Raw genomic sequence first — 16,943 nt, forward strand, 5'->3', positions numbered from 1 at the left:
CTTCCTCCAATAAAGGCTACACCTAGTCCAACAAGGCCACACCTCCTAATCCTTCTCAAATAGTGCGCCTCCCGGGTGATTAAGCATTCAACTATATAAGCCTATGGGGCCATTCTTGTTAAACCACCACAGGTACTAGAGGCAGAGAGACTACTCCTCATTCATGTACTTATTCTTATTGTTTCTCCAACAGGGAATTATTCTACAGCCCAGGCTGGTCCCTAATTCTGTGAAGTTGTCTTGCCCCTGACACCTGGATGTTGGAATTACAGGTGTGAGCTATCATGTCTGGATTAGGCTTTTTTTTTATTCTCTATTTTTGTTTGGTTGGTTAATTTTTTTTTTTTCTGTTGGATATTTTAAATCGTTCTCCCAAGTGGTGGTGCTCACTTTCCACTTCCTCAGTTTCCCTTCTGTTTTCCTAGACTTCCCACTGACGCAGGAATGATGACTCACCTTCTCTCTCTAGACTGGTATGATTGATAGGAAGCAATGTCTTACCTTCTGTGCTTTGAGACAAAGCCACAATGTAGCCCTGGCTGGCCTGGAACTTGCTATACAGCCCAGGCTGCCCTCAAACTCACAGAGATCCACCTGCCTCTGCAGCCTGAGTGTGTGCCACAGATTAAAGGTGTTCACCACTAATCTGTCTAGAATGCAACGTATCATTTTCTGTTGTTGTTGAAATTTTAAAATTTTAACAATATTGACCTATTGCAGGGATTGAGTGGCTGTTTGCTGTCTTTTATTACTTTTTAATTTTCACTTTTGTTTTCAATTGGTACAAACTATATTAACTGAGATATATGACTGGAATAAATTATTTGACATTGCCTCAATTACATTTTGAGTATATATGCTGGTTTTGTAGGCTCTCCCCAAATCTATAACATTAAAAAGTAAATAAATTTTTAAAAATCTACTTTTCAAAATTTTGGTTTTGGTGTTAAACTAATGAAGCTATTTCAAACGTCATAACTTCTAACTTCCTTAGAAAAACTTTATTTTTTTATTTTACTAACAATTTCATTTTGATTTTGTGGTTTGGTCTTTGTGTTTAGCACATCTGGAAGCTGTTCCTGTGCACAGTGTGTGTTAAAAGTCAAGGTCCATTTTACTTCCAAATGTAGGGTAATTCTTAAATTTCATTTCTTTAATTGTGGTGTTGGGGGTCTAACCTGGGACCTTAGCACCCCTCAGCTCAGCTGCATTCCAGCCCCAGCTAGTCAATCTTTTCATAATAAAGAATGGTTTCCTTTGAAACCAGAAGTAAGAAAAAGGCTGTGGTTTCAGTCCAGACACTGCCCCAGCCGGACAAGACCAGCCTTTTACCTCTGAGCATGCATGGGCCTAATTCTTAACAACACAGAGATCCCAAATCTGTACAGGAACTTTGTCCAATAGATCCCTCCAGCTTAAAAAATATGCAAACGGTATGAACAGAAACTACACAAACCAAAGACAAACACTTGCAGTCTTCAAGAACCGATGATGCCCCAGGCAAAAGGGGTACCCTACCCTGCCGCTAAGTGGGCCCCAAAGGAGAGGCTTCTGCTCCAGGGCAAAGCTTCATTTCCCTCTTCCTTTGAGCTCTCTCCTTTGGAATGAGTATGTCTGCCCCTTGCCTGCCCTATCATGGTGTTTTGGAAACACACAACAAACCTGGTTTTGGCGGTTCACAGCCAGAGAACAGATTCCCTTTTAATGGGTCTGCCTATACCTGTTGATGTGATACCGTCTTGACTTGGGACTTGGAGTGGTTTGGGCATGGGTTAAGACTTTGGGCCAGTTGAGATGGGGTAAGTACGTTTAGCATGTGAGGATGCTAAATATGAACTTGGGGACATAGAGAATATGGAGTTATAGACACAGTGGTATCCTTCCAGATTTGTAATTAAATCTGTACAGTTCAATACCTCAAAATGTGACTATATTTGGAGACAGGGCTTCCATGGGGAGATGACATTGAAATGGGGCCGTCAGGATGGACTCTAACCTGAATGATGTCTTTGTAAGAGAATCATGAGCTACAAAGAGAGCCCAGGGGCACACACTTAGAAAGGATTCCACAAGGACACAGGAAGGGAGTGGACATGTGCAAGGCAGGCAGAGGCCTCCTGAGAAATCGGTTCTGTCTGCACCTTGATCTTAGATATCCAACCTCTAGAATTATGAATGCATTGCCTTCTTTGATAAATCTGTATCTAAAAGAAAGGAGGGTGTTATTTGTTTTAGCTCAAGTTCTAGTACAAGGTCACTTGGCCCCTTGTGCTTCGGTGGAGCATCATGACATTTGGCAGAAGACAGCCATTCGTGTCATAGGAGATAGGATGCAGAGGACAAGTGGAAGGGGAGGGGATTGGACACGTAGGCACAACACCCCTGGTGACCTGCTTACCCCTGCTGGGCCGATACCTCCTGAGATTCCAGCACCATCCAAAACAGCACCGTGAGCAGGAGAACAGATTTGAGGGACATTATGCATGCAAGCCATAACAGTGAAGGAATACATTTCTGCTAAGTCATAAGTAATACTGACTTCAATCTTAAAATCCCAGGGAAGCTGATGAAGTTCAGTGGTAAGGCACTTGCTGGCGTGCTAGAGGCTCTGGGTTCCCATCCCTCCCATATAATTTACCAGAGTCTTCCCTTGGTGTTAGTAGTTTTGGGTCCTCTTGCTCTTCACACACACACACACACACACACACACACACACACACACCACAGATTATTTGCAGCCCCTCGGTCTTAAGTGATACAATTGCTGTGCACTCCTGTCTTGCAGGCTGTGTTCTGTTCTATTGATGGTTCACCAGCTTGTGCCAACACTGACTGGAAGAACAAGTTCTCTCTGGTTAATCTTCACAGTCTTGGTTATTCTTAGCACAATGCATTTCCACACATTTTTTTTCACCTTTGTTGAAATACAGCCAACAAACAAAAATTGTATCTCTTCAGGGTGCATAACTTGATGTTTTTACGTATGTACCCATTGTGGAGGGATTATCTCAAACTACATGTGGCCATCTCCTCACATAGGTGGCCTGTGTGTGGGGATGCTCAGGGTTCCAGCAGATTTCAAGTATAATCAATCAGCCAAGTCAGCTCTGTCACCATTAGACCTACAGAACCTTTTGGGTTGTTTCTGAGACAAGGTCAGGCTATGCAATGTGGTCAGGAAGTCACTGTACAAGTAACCAGGCTGGTCTCAAACTCATGATCTATCTGCTTAGCCTCCTGAACACTGGGATGATGGCCATGCATCTCGATGACCACCTTTAGAATCTAATTGAACTTTGTACCCTTTGACCCATAGCTTTCTATCTCCTCCACCCCCATTCACTCTGTGTGTGTGTGTGTGTGTGTGTGTGAGAGAGAGAGAGAGAGAGAGAGGAGAGTGTGTGTCAGAGACAGAGAGACAGACAGAGCATATCTCAAAGCAAATGAACAAATAGATAAACAATAAACAAAACATTTAAAAAATCTATTGGAATTTCCCACATGTATGTAGGTGGCTAGTACTGTGGAGGTACTGGAGTGGAACCCAAGGCTTTATGCATGCTTAAACTTCTGAGTCATACCTACGGTTTTTCTGGTGTAGAGATTTTGTTTATTTGTTTTTGTTTAGAGGGTTGTTTGTTTTTATTTATTTTTTGTTTTGTTTTGGTTTTGGTTTTGGTTTTTAAGGCAGGGTCTTGCTACATAGCTCAAACTGATGTCCAATCCTTGCTCTCCTGCTTTTGCCTCTGGAATGCTGCTTGGGTTGGCAGCATGTGGTGGCACACCTGAAAGATAAATAATAACCGGCTGGGGAGGTGGCTCAGTGGGTAAGGTACTTGCTTGTTGTGCATGAAGACCCAAGTTCCGATCCCTACCATCCATGTAAAAGCCAAGCACGACACTATGCACCTGTAACCCCAGCACTGGAAGGAAGAGATGGAGAAACCACACATTTCAGCTTCAGTGACACATCTTATCCCCAAAGATTAAGGCAGAAAAGTGTCTGAGGAATGACATCCTAACATCAACCTTTGCCTTACACAGGTGAGTGTAGTTCTGTACAAGTGCATGAGCACACACACATCACAAACACACACACACACAGAGATACACACACACAGAGACAGAGACTCAGAGAGAATTGCATGACCCTTTTCTCCCCGTTGGTGCTAGGGATTGAATCCAGGGACTTGAGTGTGAGAGCCAAACACTTTGCTACTGAGCTATCCATCCAGGCCTTTGGGATCCTTCTCGGAACTGCACTGGCTTACTCTGGGGATGATGGACATTCTTATGATACTAAGTCATTCAATTGAGTACACAATACATTCTTCTGTCTATTTAGACTCACCTCTCTCTCTCTTTACCACATTTTATTTTTTATTTATTTGGTATATGCATGTGGGTGAATGCATGCTACCAAGCACATCCAGAAGATTGGGTCTCTCTCCGATGTGGGTCTCGGGTCATCAGTCTCAGCTACACTGAGCCATCTCACCAGGCCTTTGTTAATATCTACACTTTGTGCCAGTAATGTTTTACAGTGCCCATATAGAAGCCCTGAATACCTTTAACTACGTTCATTCCAAGATACAGACATGTTGTTATTTGTGGGTTCTACATTGGCATATACATAACCAAAACTAGATACTTCATATTTATATACTGTTATGAATATTATCTTTTGAAAATTTCAGATTGAAGTATTCTTTGTCGATACTAAGAAATCCAATTAAGCAGGATATATGTGTGACACATACCTGTAATTGCAGCATTCAGAAAGCAAGCCCAAGAAAACTAAAAAAGGCTGGCCTGGGCTATGTAAGACCCTGTCTCAAAAATAGCTAATCTAATTAATTAATTTTAAAATAGATTAAAATAAAAAATACAATTATTATTTTTCATAACTTAAACACATTTATTAAAAATCATTGGAGCTGGAGAGATGGCTCAGCAGTTACTAGCACTGACTGGGTCTTCCAGAGGACCTAGGTTTGAGTCCTACCCAGCATCCACATTGAAGCTCACAATTGTCAGTAGCTCCAATCCAGAGGACTCAGCACCTTCATCTGGCCTCTGTGGGTACCAGTGTGCACATGGGATACAGACATGCACCAAGGCAAAACCACTCATACACAGGAAATAATAAAATAAAGTAAATCATTTAGCAGGGTCCAGACCTGATGATGCCTATAATCCCAGCACTTGGGAGGCAGAAGCAGGTGGTTCTCTGTTAGTTCAAAGCCAACAAGTTCCACAGAGCAAGTTTCAGGACTACATAATGAGATCTCACCTCAAAAATTATTCAGCATAAGAGATTACACTTGAAAAAATTTTGATGAATAAGTATAATACTTATAGAAAATGTTAAATGTTCATAACTATTCCTTTACCTCCTTATTTTATAATATTATTTTCAATGTGATATAAAGCCTAAGATATAAAATTTATCAACCTAACTGGGAGTCAGACTTTGCAATACATCATTGTAGGTCCAATTAAAAGAGAGTGGACACACTGAAATGACCATACATTGTAACCTGATGGCATAATAAATGCTTTAGAAAACTGACAACTGCAGCCAATCAAAAGACTCCCCCAGAAAACATCCTCCCAATGTGTTGAATGGTTGATCAGGATCAGCTAGTTATACTTTCTGAGGAACAGCTATAAAGTTTTGAGTTATTTTATTAATTGGCTCAATGATCATGCAGTAAATATTTTGAGACATAACACTGCGACTGTCTCACTGTCTCAGTACTGTGAGCTTTAGCACATGGCCGATTTGTGTGATCACCAGAGGCTGTGTGCTCAACAGTTCACACACACACACACACACACACACACACACACACACACACACCATGCTACTCTGTGATGAGTGTGATCCTAGCAACCACGGTCACTTCTTTGTGTCTCTTGATGCCCAAGTGTTTTTTCCTGTGGCTACGATAAGATAGATACCCTGGTAAACCCAACTTTATTAGTTACTTTCCTATTGCTGTGATTAGATGGGCAGCAGGCATTGAGGCAGGAATAGCTGAGAACGGGCATCTTCAACTTCACTAAGGAAGCAGAGAGTGAATGGCATGTGGCTTTTGAAACCTCAGAGTCTGCTCCCAGAGACATGCTTCCATCAGTAGGGCCACACCTTCTAAGCCTTCCCCAACAGTGTCAAAGACCAAGTGTTCAAATGTTCAAGGCAATGGAAAGACATCTCATTCAAACCACCACAGCAACGTAAGGGAGAAAGGTCTTTATATGGCTTACAGTTGCAGGGTACAGTCTTTTGTGGCAGAAAGTCACAGCAGAAGGATCTAGAGGGAGCTGCTTACATTACATCCACAGCCAAGCAGTGAATGAAATTGTGCTAGCACTCTGTCCATTTTTTCCTGTATATCCTGGCCAGGGAAATGTGCCACGCACGGTAGGTGGGTCTTCCCGCATCAATTAGTGTAATTAAGATAATCCTTCACAGATGTTTTAGTTAGGGTTACCATTGCTGTGATGAAACACCAGGACCAAAGCAACTCGGAGATGAGAGGGTTTATTTCACTCACAATTCTATATAAGTCCGTTACCAAAAGTGCTGAGGGCAGGAACTTGCTGAAAGGTAGGAACCTGGAAGCAGGAGCCATCAAGTGGAGCTGCTTACTGGCTTGCTCCCCATGACTTGCTCAGCTCACTTTCTTAGAGAGCCCAGGGCCAACAGCTCAGGAATAGCCCTACCCTCAATGGGCTGGGCCCTTCCCCCATCAATCACTACCTAGAAAAATACCCTCCAGGCTTGCCTACAGCCTGAGCTCATGAAGGCATTTTCTCAACTGAGGCTCTCTTCTCACTGATGTCTCTAGCTTGTGTCAAGTTGATAGAAAACTAGCCGGTATAGCAGATGTCCATCTCCCAGTGGTCCATCTCCCAGTTGAGTTTTAGATTATGTCAAGCTGACAGTTAGCACTAAGCATGATACTTTTGTTGTTTGGAAAATTCAGATTGGTGCAACAGGAATAAAACACAAAGTTTTCCACAGTCTGAACTTTGCCTGGCTTTCTACTGAATCATTTGAATTGAGCTTAATTCATTAATCTTTTAAAAATTCACATCAGTTCTTCCTCTCCGGACTGTATCTTGAGCTCACTGAAATAGACTAATGTATAGACTCTCTTCAGAAGGATGTTCTGGTGTCCTGGGTGGTGTTCTAGCCTTGTGCTTTTCATATGTGTCATACTGTAATCTCCTCGTTAGACTATGTGCACTGGGGGCAGAGACTACCCAGTTCAACTGTTTCTTCATTGCATGTGTACGTATAGACATAATTAGTAATTGTTTACTAAATACTGATTGGGTGGGTGAATAATGAAGAGAGACAGTACAGAGAGCCACACTGATGCTCCCAAACTTGGGTGTCTGGGCGTGCAAGTTAGGAGTAAACAACAGATGTGACGTGTGCAAATTTCAGGAGAGGGAAAGTCAAATAAAGAGGTACTCTAAGTTCAACTCTCTGGTAGATATTGCGACAGTGCACAGATGTCCAGGTAGCCTAGCACCAATACTTCAACAACTACACTTAGCGGGTGGCCAGGCAGGGTGGCTGTGAATGGTAACCTCAGAGGAACAGTGTTCTCAGGCGTGGGGCTTCCCAGCCACCCCTCACCTCATAGTTCTAATAAGCAACTTTGGAATCCATTCCAGAATCCATGGGTCTGAATGATGAGGCTTCTGTCCTCAGCAGTAATCAGAGTTCTGCTTGCCTTTGTTTTGTGCTTGGGAGGAAGAATTCTGCTACTTGAAAAAATTAAGTCTGAGGGCTGTTGTCTTAGAGCTGAGGTGAATGCAGTCCCTGCCCGTGCATGTGTGCATGTTCCTCAGTCTCCCTTTATTGGGGTGAGGGAGGTGCTCTTCAGTTCTATCCTTTTCTTTGGCACAAGGTGTAAGTCACTGTTAGAGCCCACTCTTGCCCTGCTGTCTTCTGGAAACTTCCATTAGTGTGACAAACCTGGAGGTTTGACATGGGAATATGGTCGTTAGCAAACTTCCTAAACTCCTCCATTAGACAGCCAATGCTCAGTTTCCTCCTTCCTAGCATTAATGGTACAAATCTTCACCAGGCAAGTGTAATGATTAACTATACTTTCTCCTATTTGTGTTGTTATTTCACTTACATATGGTGCACATCACACAACACACAACACACAACACACACACACACATGAATCTAGTAATTAACATCATCCGAATTCCTAAACTGAACTCCCTAGAACTGTAATTTAAATGCAATTAGGATGAAGTCACACTGTATAGCTTTAACTCATCGTTTCTCACTGTGAGTGGGGAGTAGCACTGATGGCACGGAAGGTACCAAAGGAGTAGGAGAGCGAGTTAAGAAGCAGCTGCTGGAGCAGATCAAGCTGGGCTGTGAGTAAGAGGGAGGGTAGAAGTTCCTCCCAGGAGAGGCCCTTCCTAATAGGAGATCCTGGAGGTGGGACAGGCCAGAGTGATGACATGCTGACAAGATCAAGATGTGACAAAGCTGGTGGGTGGCTGAGCTGGGAGGGGAAGGCCAGTGCAAAGGTAGAGGTCAGCAGGTCAGATGGATGGGCCACATGGCCACTTAGGTCCCAGTCCTCTAGGGAAATCCAATGCTTTGTCACAGCCTCCAAGAGAGAATGCCCTTCTGGTTCAGAAGTACCCTGGGATACTTTCAGCAAAACCGTGTCCACCTTAGACTGCTGACCCAGCTCCAGGCAGAGTCCTGTTCACAAGAGAACAGGGTAAACAAAGGCCAGACCAGAACTGATTGGGTGATGGGCCACCATGTTGGAAAGGGCCTCGATGGGAGTCTTTGTATTGAAAACATGGGAGTTGATGTGAGTGGACCCCAGAGCCAGTCTGGTTGGGTCCAGGAAAATGGAGGGAACCAATCTGAAAGAGTACTTTGGGCAGTGGGACTGGAATTACCCAGGGATGAAGAAAAAGCTCCCTTCTACTTGGTTGGCCTCAAATGCTCTATGATTTAGAGTATATTTACTTATTTATTTATTTATTTATTTATTTATTTATTTATTGAGACAAGGTCTCATGTAGTCTAGACTGGATTTGAATTTCCTATGTAACCGAGGCTTGCCTTGAACTCCTGATTCTTTTTCTTCCATTGCTGGTGCTGGGATTATGGGTGCATATGATTACAGCTGTAAATACTTCCTTCAGCAAAAGATTGTCATCAGATCTCTGTGGTAACAAAGTCTGAGGTGAGGCTGTGCTGACAGAGAAGGTGAAGGCCAGCAACCATTAGATCCATCAGGTGTTGTAGCCGTTGTGTGGCTGCTCCAAGGGCAATTTAAGTGAGCACTGTTAGTTAAGAAAGTAAGTATGAGCTTCCCAGGGCTGCTATAATAAAGAACCCAAGCTACATGGCTTAAAACAACTCAGACTCTGAAGGCTAGAAAATGAGGTCATGATGAATATGATCCCTTTGAAACTCTGGGCAGGTTCTTCCATGCCTTTCTCTCACCTCACCCTCTTCCTTTCTCATTCTTTGACAACTTTCCTGAAAGAAATCAATGGCTTTCATCACTTAACACAGTGTCACTTAAGACATTGTAATATGTTTCAAATGTTATTCCTGAGTAATGATCCATAATATCTCATGATGGTCATGTACACACACATACTCACACACACACCATACACATGCACACACACATATAAATGCATATATGCACACACACACCATACACATGCACACACACTTATAAATGCACACACACACACACACACACACACACACACACACATGAACACACACAGAATGAGGGAGGGGAGAGAGATTGAGAAAGATTTTGTCTGAACACACCTGTTCGTGGATTTTGGGGTTGTTCTCATCTTCTGTGCTTAATGTTGCTATAAACATTTACATACAAGTAGACATGTTTGCATCTGTTTTCTGCAATGAATCAACCGAAGACTGGAATTGCTGGCTCAACTGGTAATTTTGTGTATAGCTTTTTGAGGGATCACGGAACTGTCTTGCATAGTGGTGACACCCAGGGCACTAGGGTTCTGATTGTCCCCAGTCTTTGCCTCCAATGAGTGCTGTTCTGAGTACAGTCATTCCCACATGGCTTCCCGTGGGCTTCTGAGCTTCATTTCCCTAATGATGAGTGGCACCGTTTATCTTTCATCACTCATTTGTCTAACATTGGAGAGACATGTCGATGCAGGCATGCTGCATAGTTTTAAATTGGTTTCACTTTGTGGTTCTTCTTGAGTTACAGAAGTTAGGATTGTCCATCACAGATCATCAGAGAGATTATTTGAAAATTTCTTCCCCTATTTTCTGTACTGTCTTTTTATTCTTGATACAGCCCTTGATGCCTAAAGATTTCAGGCTTAGTGAGGTATAATTTACACATTTTATTATAATTATCTGTGTTTGAGTCTTATCTAATAAATCATCAAATTCAGGGTCATGAACTTTTCTCCATATTTTCTTCTGAGAGTTTTATAACTTTTTTAGTGAGTGGGGGAGGATGTCTTATGGTTGGGCCATTGATCTTTTCTGAATTTATTTATTTTATTGGTAGACAGCGGGTCAGTGTGTAGTCCTGGTTGGTCTCAAACTTGTGGTCCTCCTACCTTGACACCCCTCCCACACAGTGCTGCCATTCTCCACTCTACTCACCTCTGACAGCTTTGTGGCTAACAGTGATCCCAGAGTGGCTTCTTTGGGGATCTAGAGGAAAGGAGAGAGGGGTTCACAGCTTGACTCTGAGTTTGAAGCTTCTTTGATCACTAAGCAGCTAAGGGAATATTTTAGTTTTTGCTTCCACCTTGTGTGGGGTCCACAGAGCCAATAGTCCAGTCCAGTCCAGTAGCCCCCGTGGTGCTGAAAGCTGTACTAGGGAGGAGGCCACCCCAGCCTACCTGCCCTGGTGAGACGGTGATCATACTGAGAAAGCCACCACTCACACATGTGCTCTGTAAGGCTGTGAGGAGCTCTGTAGTAGCTAGCTTCATGTTACTACAATGAAAGGCCTGCAATAAGTAGGTTACAGAGAGAAATTAAGTTAGCTCCTAGAGCTGGAAGTTCAAGTTCGTGCTCTCTGGCCCTACTGCTGTTGTTTGACAGGATGCTGATGGTGGGGAGAACATGATAGAGCAAAAAACGATGAACCAGTGCCCCACAGCCCCCTCTGATGGTATGGACCAGGGCCCCACAGCCACCTCTAAGGGTATCCTCAGAGCTACAAGGCCCTGCCTTCTGAAAGTCCCTCCATCTCTCAGAGTGCTACACTGGAGTCCAAAATTTAAAATTCAGACCATCATGGAACATTCAATTTCCAAATCATATTGCCCCTGCTGAGCTTCAGCTGCCCTCACTTCTGTTACTTGTATTATCACTAGACTTTCCAATTCTAAAGAAACAAAACAAAAACAAACAAACAACAAAACAAGCCCTTGATTTTTGTCAGGTTTTGCAAGCTTCTGGGTATCCATGGAAAGACTGTTATCTGGCACCTGTGACACCATCCCTCTGTTTATTTCAACAATTGCAACTGTCATACTTTGATTTCCTAGTTTTACCCTTTTCTGAGCGTTACCTTGATACCTTGATTACCCTTCCCTCCATTTTCATAACCTTTTTTTCTTATTTCCTGAAAACGATATCTCGTCTCCCTTTCCCTTCCTCCCTCCCTCTCTCCACTCCCTTTGGTTTACTTTATCTCTTCTTAATAGCATTCCTCAGAGTTTACTACTGATGCTGAGGGAAGTGTAGTTAAAAAGCTGGTTGGGATGGTCACATGAGGGGCACAGATGGACAGATTTCCTTCCAGAGGGATTGGTGGGAACCTGGTACCTCATTAAGGTCAGGTTTCTCATTGTTCAGAATCTAGATGTTCACTGAACTTGTGTTTTCAAGACCATTGTACATATATTCTCAAGGCCAGAGGCTCTTAGGTCCAGCCACACCAGAGAATCTCCTACTGCCTCCATCAGCAGAGAGGAGTTGTTGGATTCCTGACTAGTGGCTGTGGTCCTGTCACTCCTCACAGACTCCTGCCCAAGCCTCACCTCAGCCCTGGCCACTTTCGTCCTTAGAAGTTCCCACTCCCACAGGTCCTATAGGTAGCATGGGTTGACACACATGAAGATGATGAGGCTGCAATTGCTAGGGTCGGTTGAAATGGCCGAGTCCCACCTTATGATTTTCTCTCTCTCCTTCTCCCTCCCCCCTCTCCCTTCCCCCTCTCTCTCCTGTTGTCTATCCCTAGCTCTATCCACAGGAATTTGCACATCTCCCAGATAACTCTATGCACATTTTAATGAGACTTGGGGAAAAGAATGATTAAGAAATATGTTGAATTGACCATATTTCCACAATTTCTTTAATATAATAGAGATGGAGGAAAGCAAAACCCACATATTATGCATGTAGTAAAACAGGAATTGACCTAGCACTTGGGTGTCAGAAAATGTGTCACAGATAAACTCTAATCCTAGATAGCCAACTCGATAATCTTGAGGTGAAGTAACTATGACGATGCTCTTCTCTTCCACTTTTAAAAGATTTATTTATGTGTGTATGTGCTTATATGTACCCTCATGGGTTTATGTGTACCACATGTGGGGGTCAAAGGGCATTGGGCCTCCTGGAACTGGATTACAGATGGTTGCGAGCCATGAGTTAGGTGCTGGGAACTGAACCTATGTTGTCTTTAAGATCAGTCAGTGCTCTTAACCACTGAGCCATCTCTCCAGCCCCCACCTCATTCCTCTTCTTTCCTCTCTTTCTTCCCTTCTTTCCTTTCTTCCTTCATTCTTTCCTTTCTTTCCCCACCTCTCTTTCTCCTAGCCTTTCCCTCTACTTGAATCTAACAAAATGTATGCATTGTGAGAGTCATATACCTTCCTCTTCCTTGGCATCTAACGGTTTATCATCCAGATTCTTCCTGTGATGAATAGGGTGCTAGTTTACACAGATAAGATAGCATGACTGCAGTTCTAGAACACTCTGCTCAGCCTAAGCTCCATGTCTCTCTGTATGAAGGAGAGCATTGTCTGTACTGGCTGCTTCAAAAGACTTAGTTGAAGGGGTTTACAAGTAAATAATATGGTTTTGTGGCATAGGAGGTGGAATCCGGAGCTTTGCATATGATATGATAGATAAGCACTCTATCCCTGACCCAAGAGGGGAAGGTGCTTTAGTCCCTACTAATTGCACACAAATAGAACCAGAACAAGCTGTGCTGAGTACTCTGGGTGGTGAGAAGATGAACATTATTCTTAGTGTGGTTAAAGATCCCTTAAAAACAAATTTGGTTCCCTCCAAGAAGTGGTTATTTGGCAAAATAAAGATGTATACATTGACTTTGGCTCCCCTTAGGGGTTATGATGGAAGGCAAAGAGCCCAGGTGGTTTGAATTTTTCTGGCCCCAGAAGAATTTATGAATATGATCAACAGTGGCCAGCACCAGGTCACCTGGTAGCACCTGCTACCAACTCTGTGACTGGTGGTGTTGTATCTTGATGTAGCCATGGTGGGTATTAAGACTCTCACTCTATACTGTGTATTGCTGTGGGCAGGAACTTGTCTAAGTGGTAGACAGACCCTCAATCATCTTTCATGAGTGGAAGTGGTGATCTCTCAACATGTTAACCCTATAGACTATTCAGAGTCTCAGGTGTAAAGACACTTGTCCATATAGTGGCCTCCCAGGTGTAGAACTATCTTCTGTCTATGGTCTCCTTTGGGCTCAAGTGGCCTCACTGTTCCTTGATCATCACTTGCCTCGGTATCTTTCTCTTACTGAAAGTCTTCCTTCCTCATTTGACCTTCATCCCCATCAAAAACCTCTTTCTGGGAACTTGTCAGGTGGCTATCCATCCAGCCCCGCCCCTACCTCGCCCACATACACACTTAACCTGGGCACCTCCTGGAACCTGGAAGGTGCCTTCTAACAGCTCTGTGATGTGGCTGAGGCCAGCATTAACTATTTAACTGAAGAGAGAAATGAGGTGCAAGGAGGAGGGTCCCATGCAGGAACAGAGAGTGGACCCCCAGTCCTCTCTGGGTCCTCCCTATGCCAAAGGTGGATGTGAATTAAATCTAGCTTGTGCTATTGAAGCTATCTTGCCAACTGCCTGTAGAGTGTGAGCCATGGCTGCCTACTCCTCATTAGGGAGAAGGTGGGGAGGCAACCATCAGTCCCCTGGCTTGCCCCAAAGACTAAAACAGCATATAAGCAGACTCCCGAGAGGTAGAATGCCAACCCATGTGAGTACTTGTTTAATGTCAAGTTTGTTACAAGCTTTGGTCCACACCCTCAATACTCACATCCACAGAACACCCATGCAGAGTGGGCAATGTTACCCTATTATATTTCCTATGAAGAAACAGGCTCAGAGGCATCCGGTTACCAGCTTAAAACTCAAATGCCAGGTGGAACCTTCGTTGGACCAGATCTTCCTGACTCCAAAGCATTGTTCGCTGTTCTTTCTGTTGCCTGGGATGGCCCCTGATAGCAGTAGGGTGGTTTCCAGGGCAGGGTGTTACATCTGTAACTCACCCGCTTAGCAACATTCAAGAAACTAAAAGAAGGGTGTTTCTAGGGTGGTTGATGCCCAGAGAGTCTCCTCCCGGCCTGAATCAGGCCATAATTATTTCCAGTACAAAACATGATCCTCTTGCTCTTGGCTTTGGTGGCTCTGTTTTCTTACCTCACATTTCCTTACGCATTGTCTTTGTATGTGACATATAAGATGGAGATGCCCCTTAAAGAAGACTGCAACCGTCACCCGGGGGTCTGAATGATAGAAGGAGCAGAGTTAGAGGTGTCTTCTGAGTGTGAAGACCCCTGTGCTACAGTGTGAGAGGTCAAGATCCAAGGAATCTGAAGTCTCATTGAGCTGAACAAGCAGACCAGACATCAAGGGTATGCAGGGAAGATACAGCAACAGGCAGAGTTTTAGGGCAGGGATCTAGTACAGTGATGGTAGTTGCCCAGGAATGTTGGTGGAGACTCAGGGTACTTCCTGGAGTATAGCTGGCCTGTGCAGGCTTGACTCACTGCTGTGAGCTGAGACAAGGATGATGGTGTTACAGGCTATGCCCAGTTGGCAGATGACTGAGCTCTGCCCTGGCCACAGTGGAGGCGTCTTTCTGCACACCTTGTAGGTTCAGTTAAGAACCTAGAAAGGACATGTTTCAGGAGAAAGGCCACATCCTAGAGGGAAAGTCACACCCTGTAATTAAGTTCAGAACCAAAACAGACCCACCCTAACAAAATAAAACCACACAAGAGCGGTCTTCAACAGCCTCTAATAACAGATGACCTTGTCCATACAAAACACCGCCCATAATGTGGAACAGAGAGATTATAGACTTGTGAAAAGTGGGGTCTGTGACCCGTAATCAAGGAAAACAGCAGGTAATAGAAACAGGCCTCTAGACAATCCAGATGTTGGAATAAGTAGATGGGAAGCTGAAGACTGAGAACTTAAAGATGTCATGCATATTTATATATGGAAATGAGTAAATAAACGAAAAGATAGATGAACTAGAACAAAGGATGGAGGGAGATTTCACTCACAAGACTCTTCCTTATTTGCAAGATGGGACAACACTTATTCTAAATAGATACCTATTATCAACTGCAATAACTACTGGAAAAACATGACTGGGAGATTACAATAGAATCTTAAAAGGCATCTTATGGGCCTAAAATAGGGCAAGAAACAAAGAATAAATTTAGAAGTAGAGAAGCAAACCATAAGCAGCATATGAAAAGCACAGCTACAAATCCAAAACTCACAGCAATGGAAGTGAATATATCGATGTAAAAAGGATTATACACACTCTAGAAACACAGACTTTAACATAGCCTGATGGGTAGAAAGAGGAGGAAAAAAGGCTGTGTAATCAAAGCAGTAACTGGTCTGGAGAGATGGCTCAGTGGTAAGAGCTGGCAGGCCTTTAACACAGGACCCAGATTTGGTTCCCAGTGTGTCAGTGGCTCACAACCACCTGTAAGTCCAGCCCCAAAGGACCTGGTGCACTCTTCAGAAGGTTCTTGTACTCACACACATACTTACATGTAGTGAGAATTCTGGTTTCTTTAGAAACTCAGTAATATTATGTAACTGTGTTTGTGTTTTAATCCTAGATGTGGGATGTGGTGCTGCCTCAGACTGTCCACAGCTGCTAACTATGAGTGTCTCCTGCTCTAGGAGGGGTGTGAGTTTTGTCAGCTGTAGATAGTTTATGCTTGGAATTCTGGGAACTCTTGAGAAAGCTAGATGAGGGGGCTTGTAGTGCATGCTGCTGCTGCTGCTGTTGTTACTGGATTGCTAGTTGCTGGTTGCAGATGTCCTGACAACAACTGGACTTTCCCCAAGGGACTCAATGCCTCTAGATTACGCCTCAGCAGGGAGTAATTTAAAGAGATCTATGCCCACTTTCCCCTATAATATTCTTTCTCTTCTACCTAGTGTTGGAGCGGTAGAAGGGAATGGAATGGAGAAAAGTGGTAGGTAAAAGAACCCAATAAAGTAGCCCCAAAAGGTCAAGCCACAACACTACATACATACATACCCACATGCACAAGTGAAATAAAATAAAATTTTTATAAATAATAAAATTGAAGGTGCAGCCTACCAAAGTTCGCCTGAAGGGCAGTTAGTTGCCTCAGAACTAAGCTGGTGTTATTAGTCACCTTGAAGAAATCTGTGTCTAGTTGGATGCAGTGGCTGACTCAGAATCTAGCAGCAAGCCACTCTATTTTGATGAGGAAAGCTAGAAATTTAGCAAACTCTCCGCAATAAGATTCTTCTATTAAGAATCATGTAACCTTCTTACCGTTTGGAACATCTTCTGGATATATGCCCAGGAGAGGTATTGCTGGATCCTCCAGTAGTACTATGTCCAATTTTCTGAGGAACCGCCA

Source organism: Mus caroli, chromosome 14 (genome assembly GCF_900094665.2).
Source record: "Mus caroli chromosome 14, CAROLI_EIJ_v1.1, whole genome shotgun sequence".
Taxonomy (NCBI): domain Eukaryota; kingdom Metazoa; phylum Chordata; class Mammalia; order Rodentia; family Muridae; genus Mus; species Mus caroli.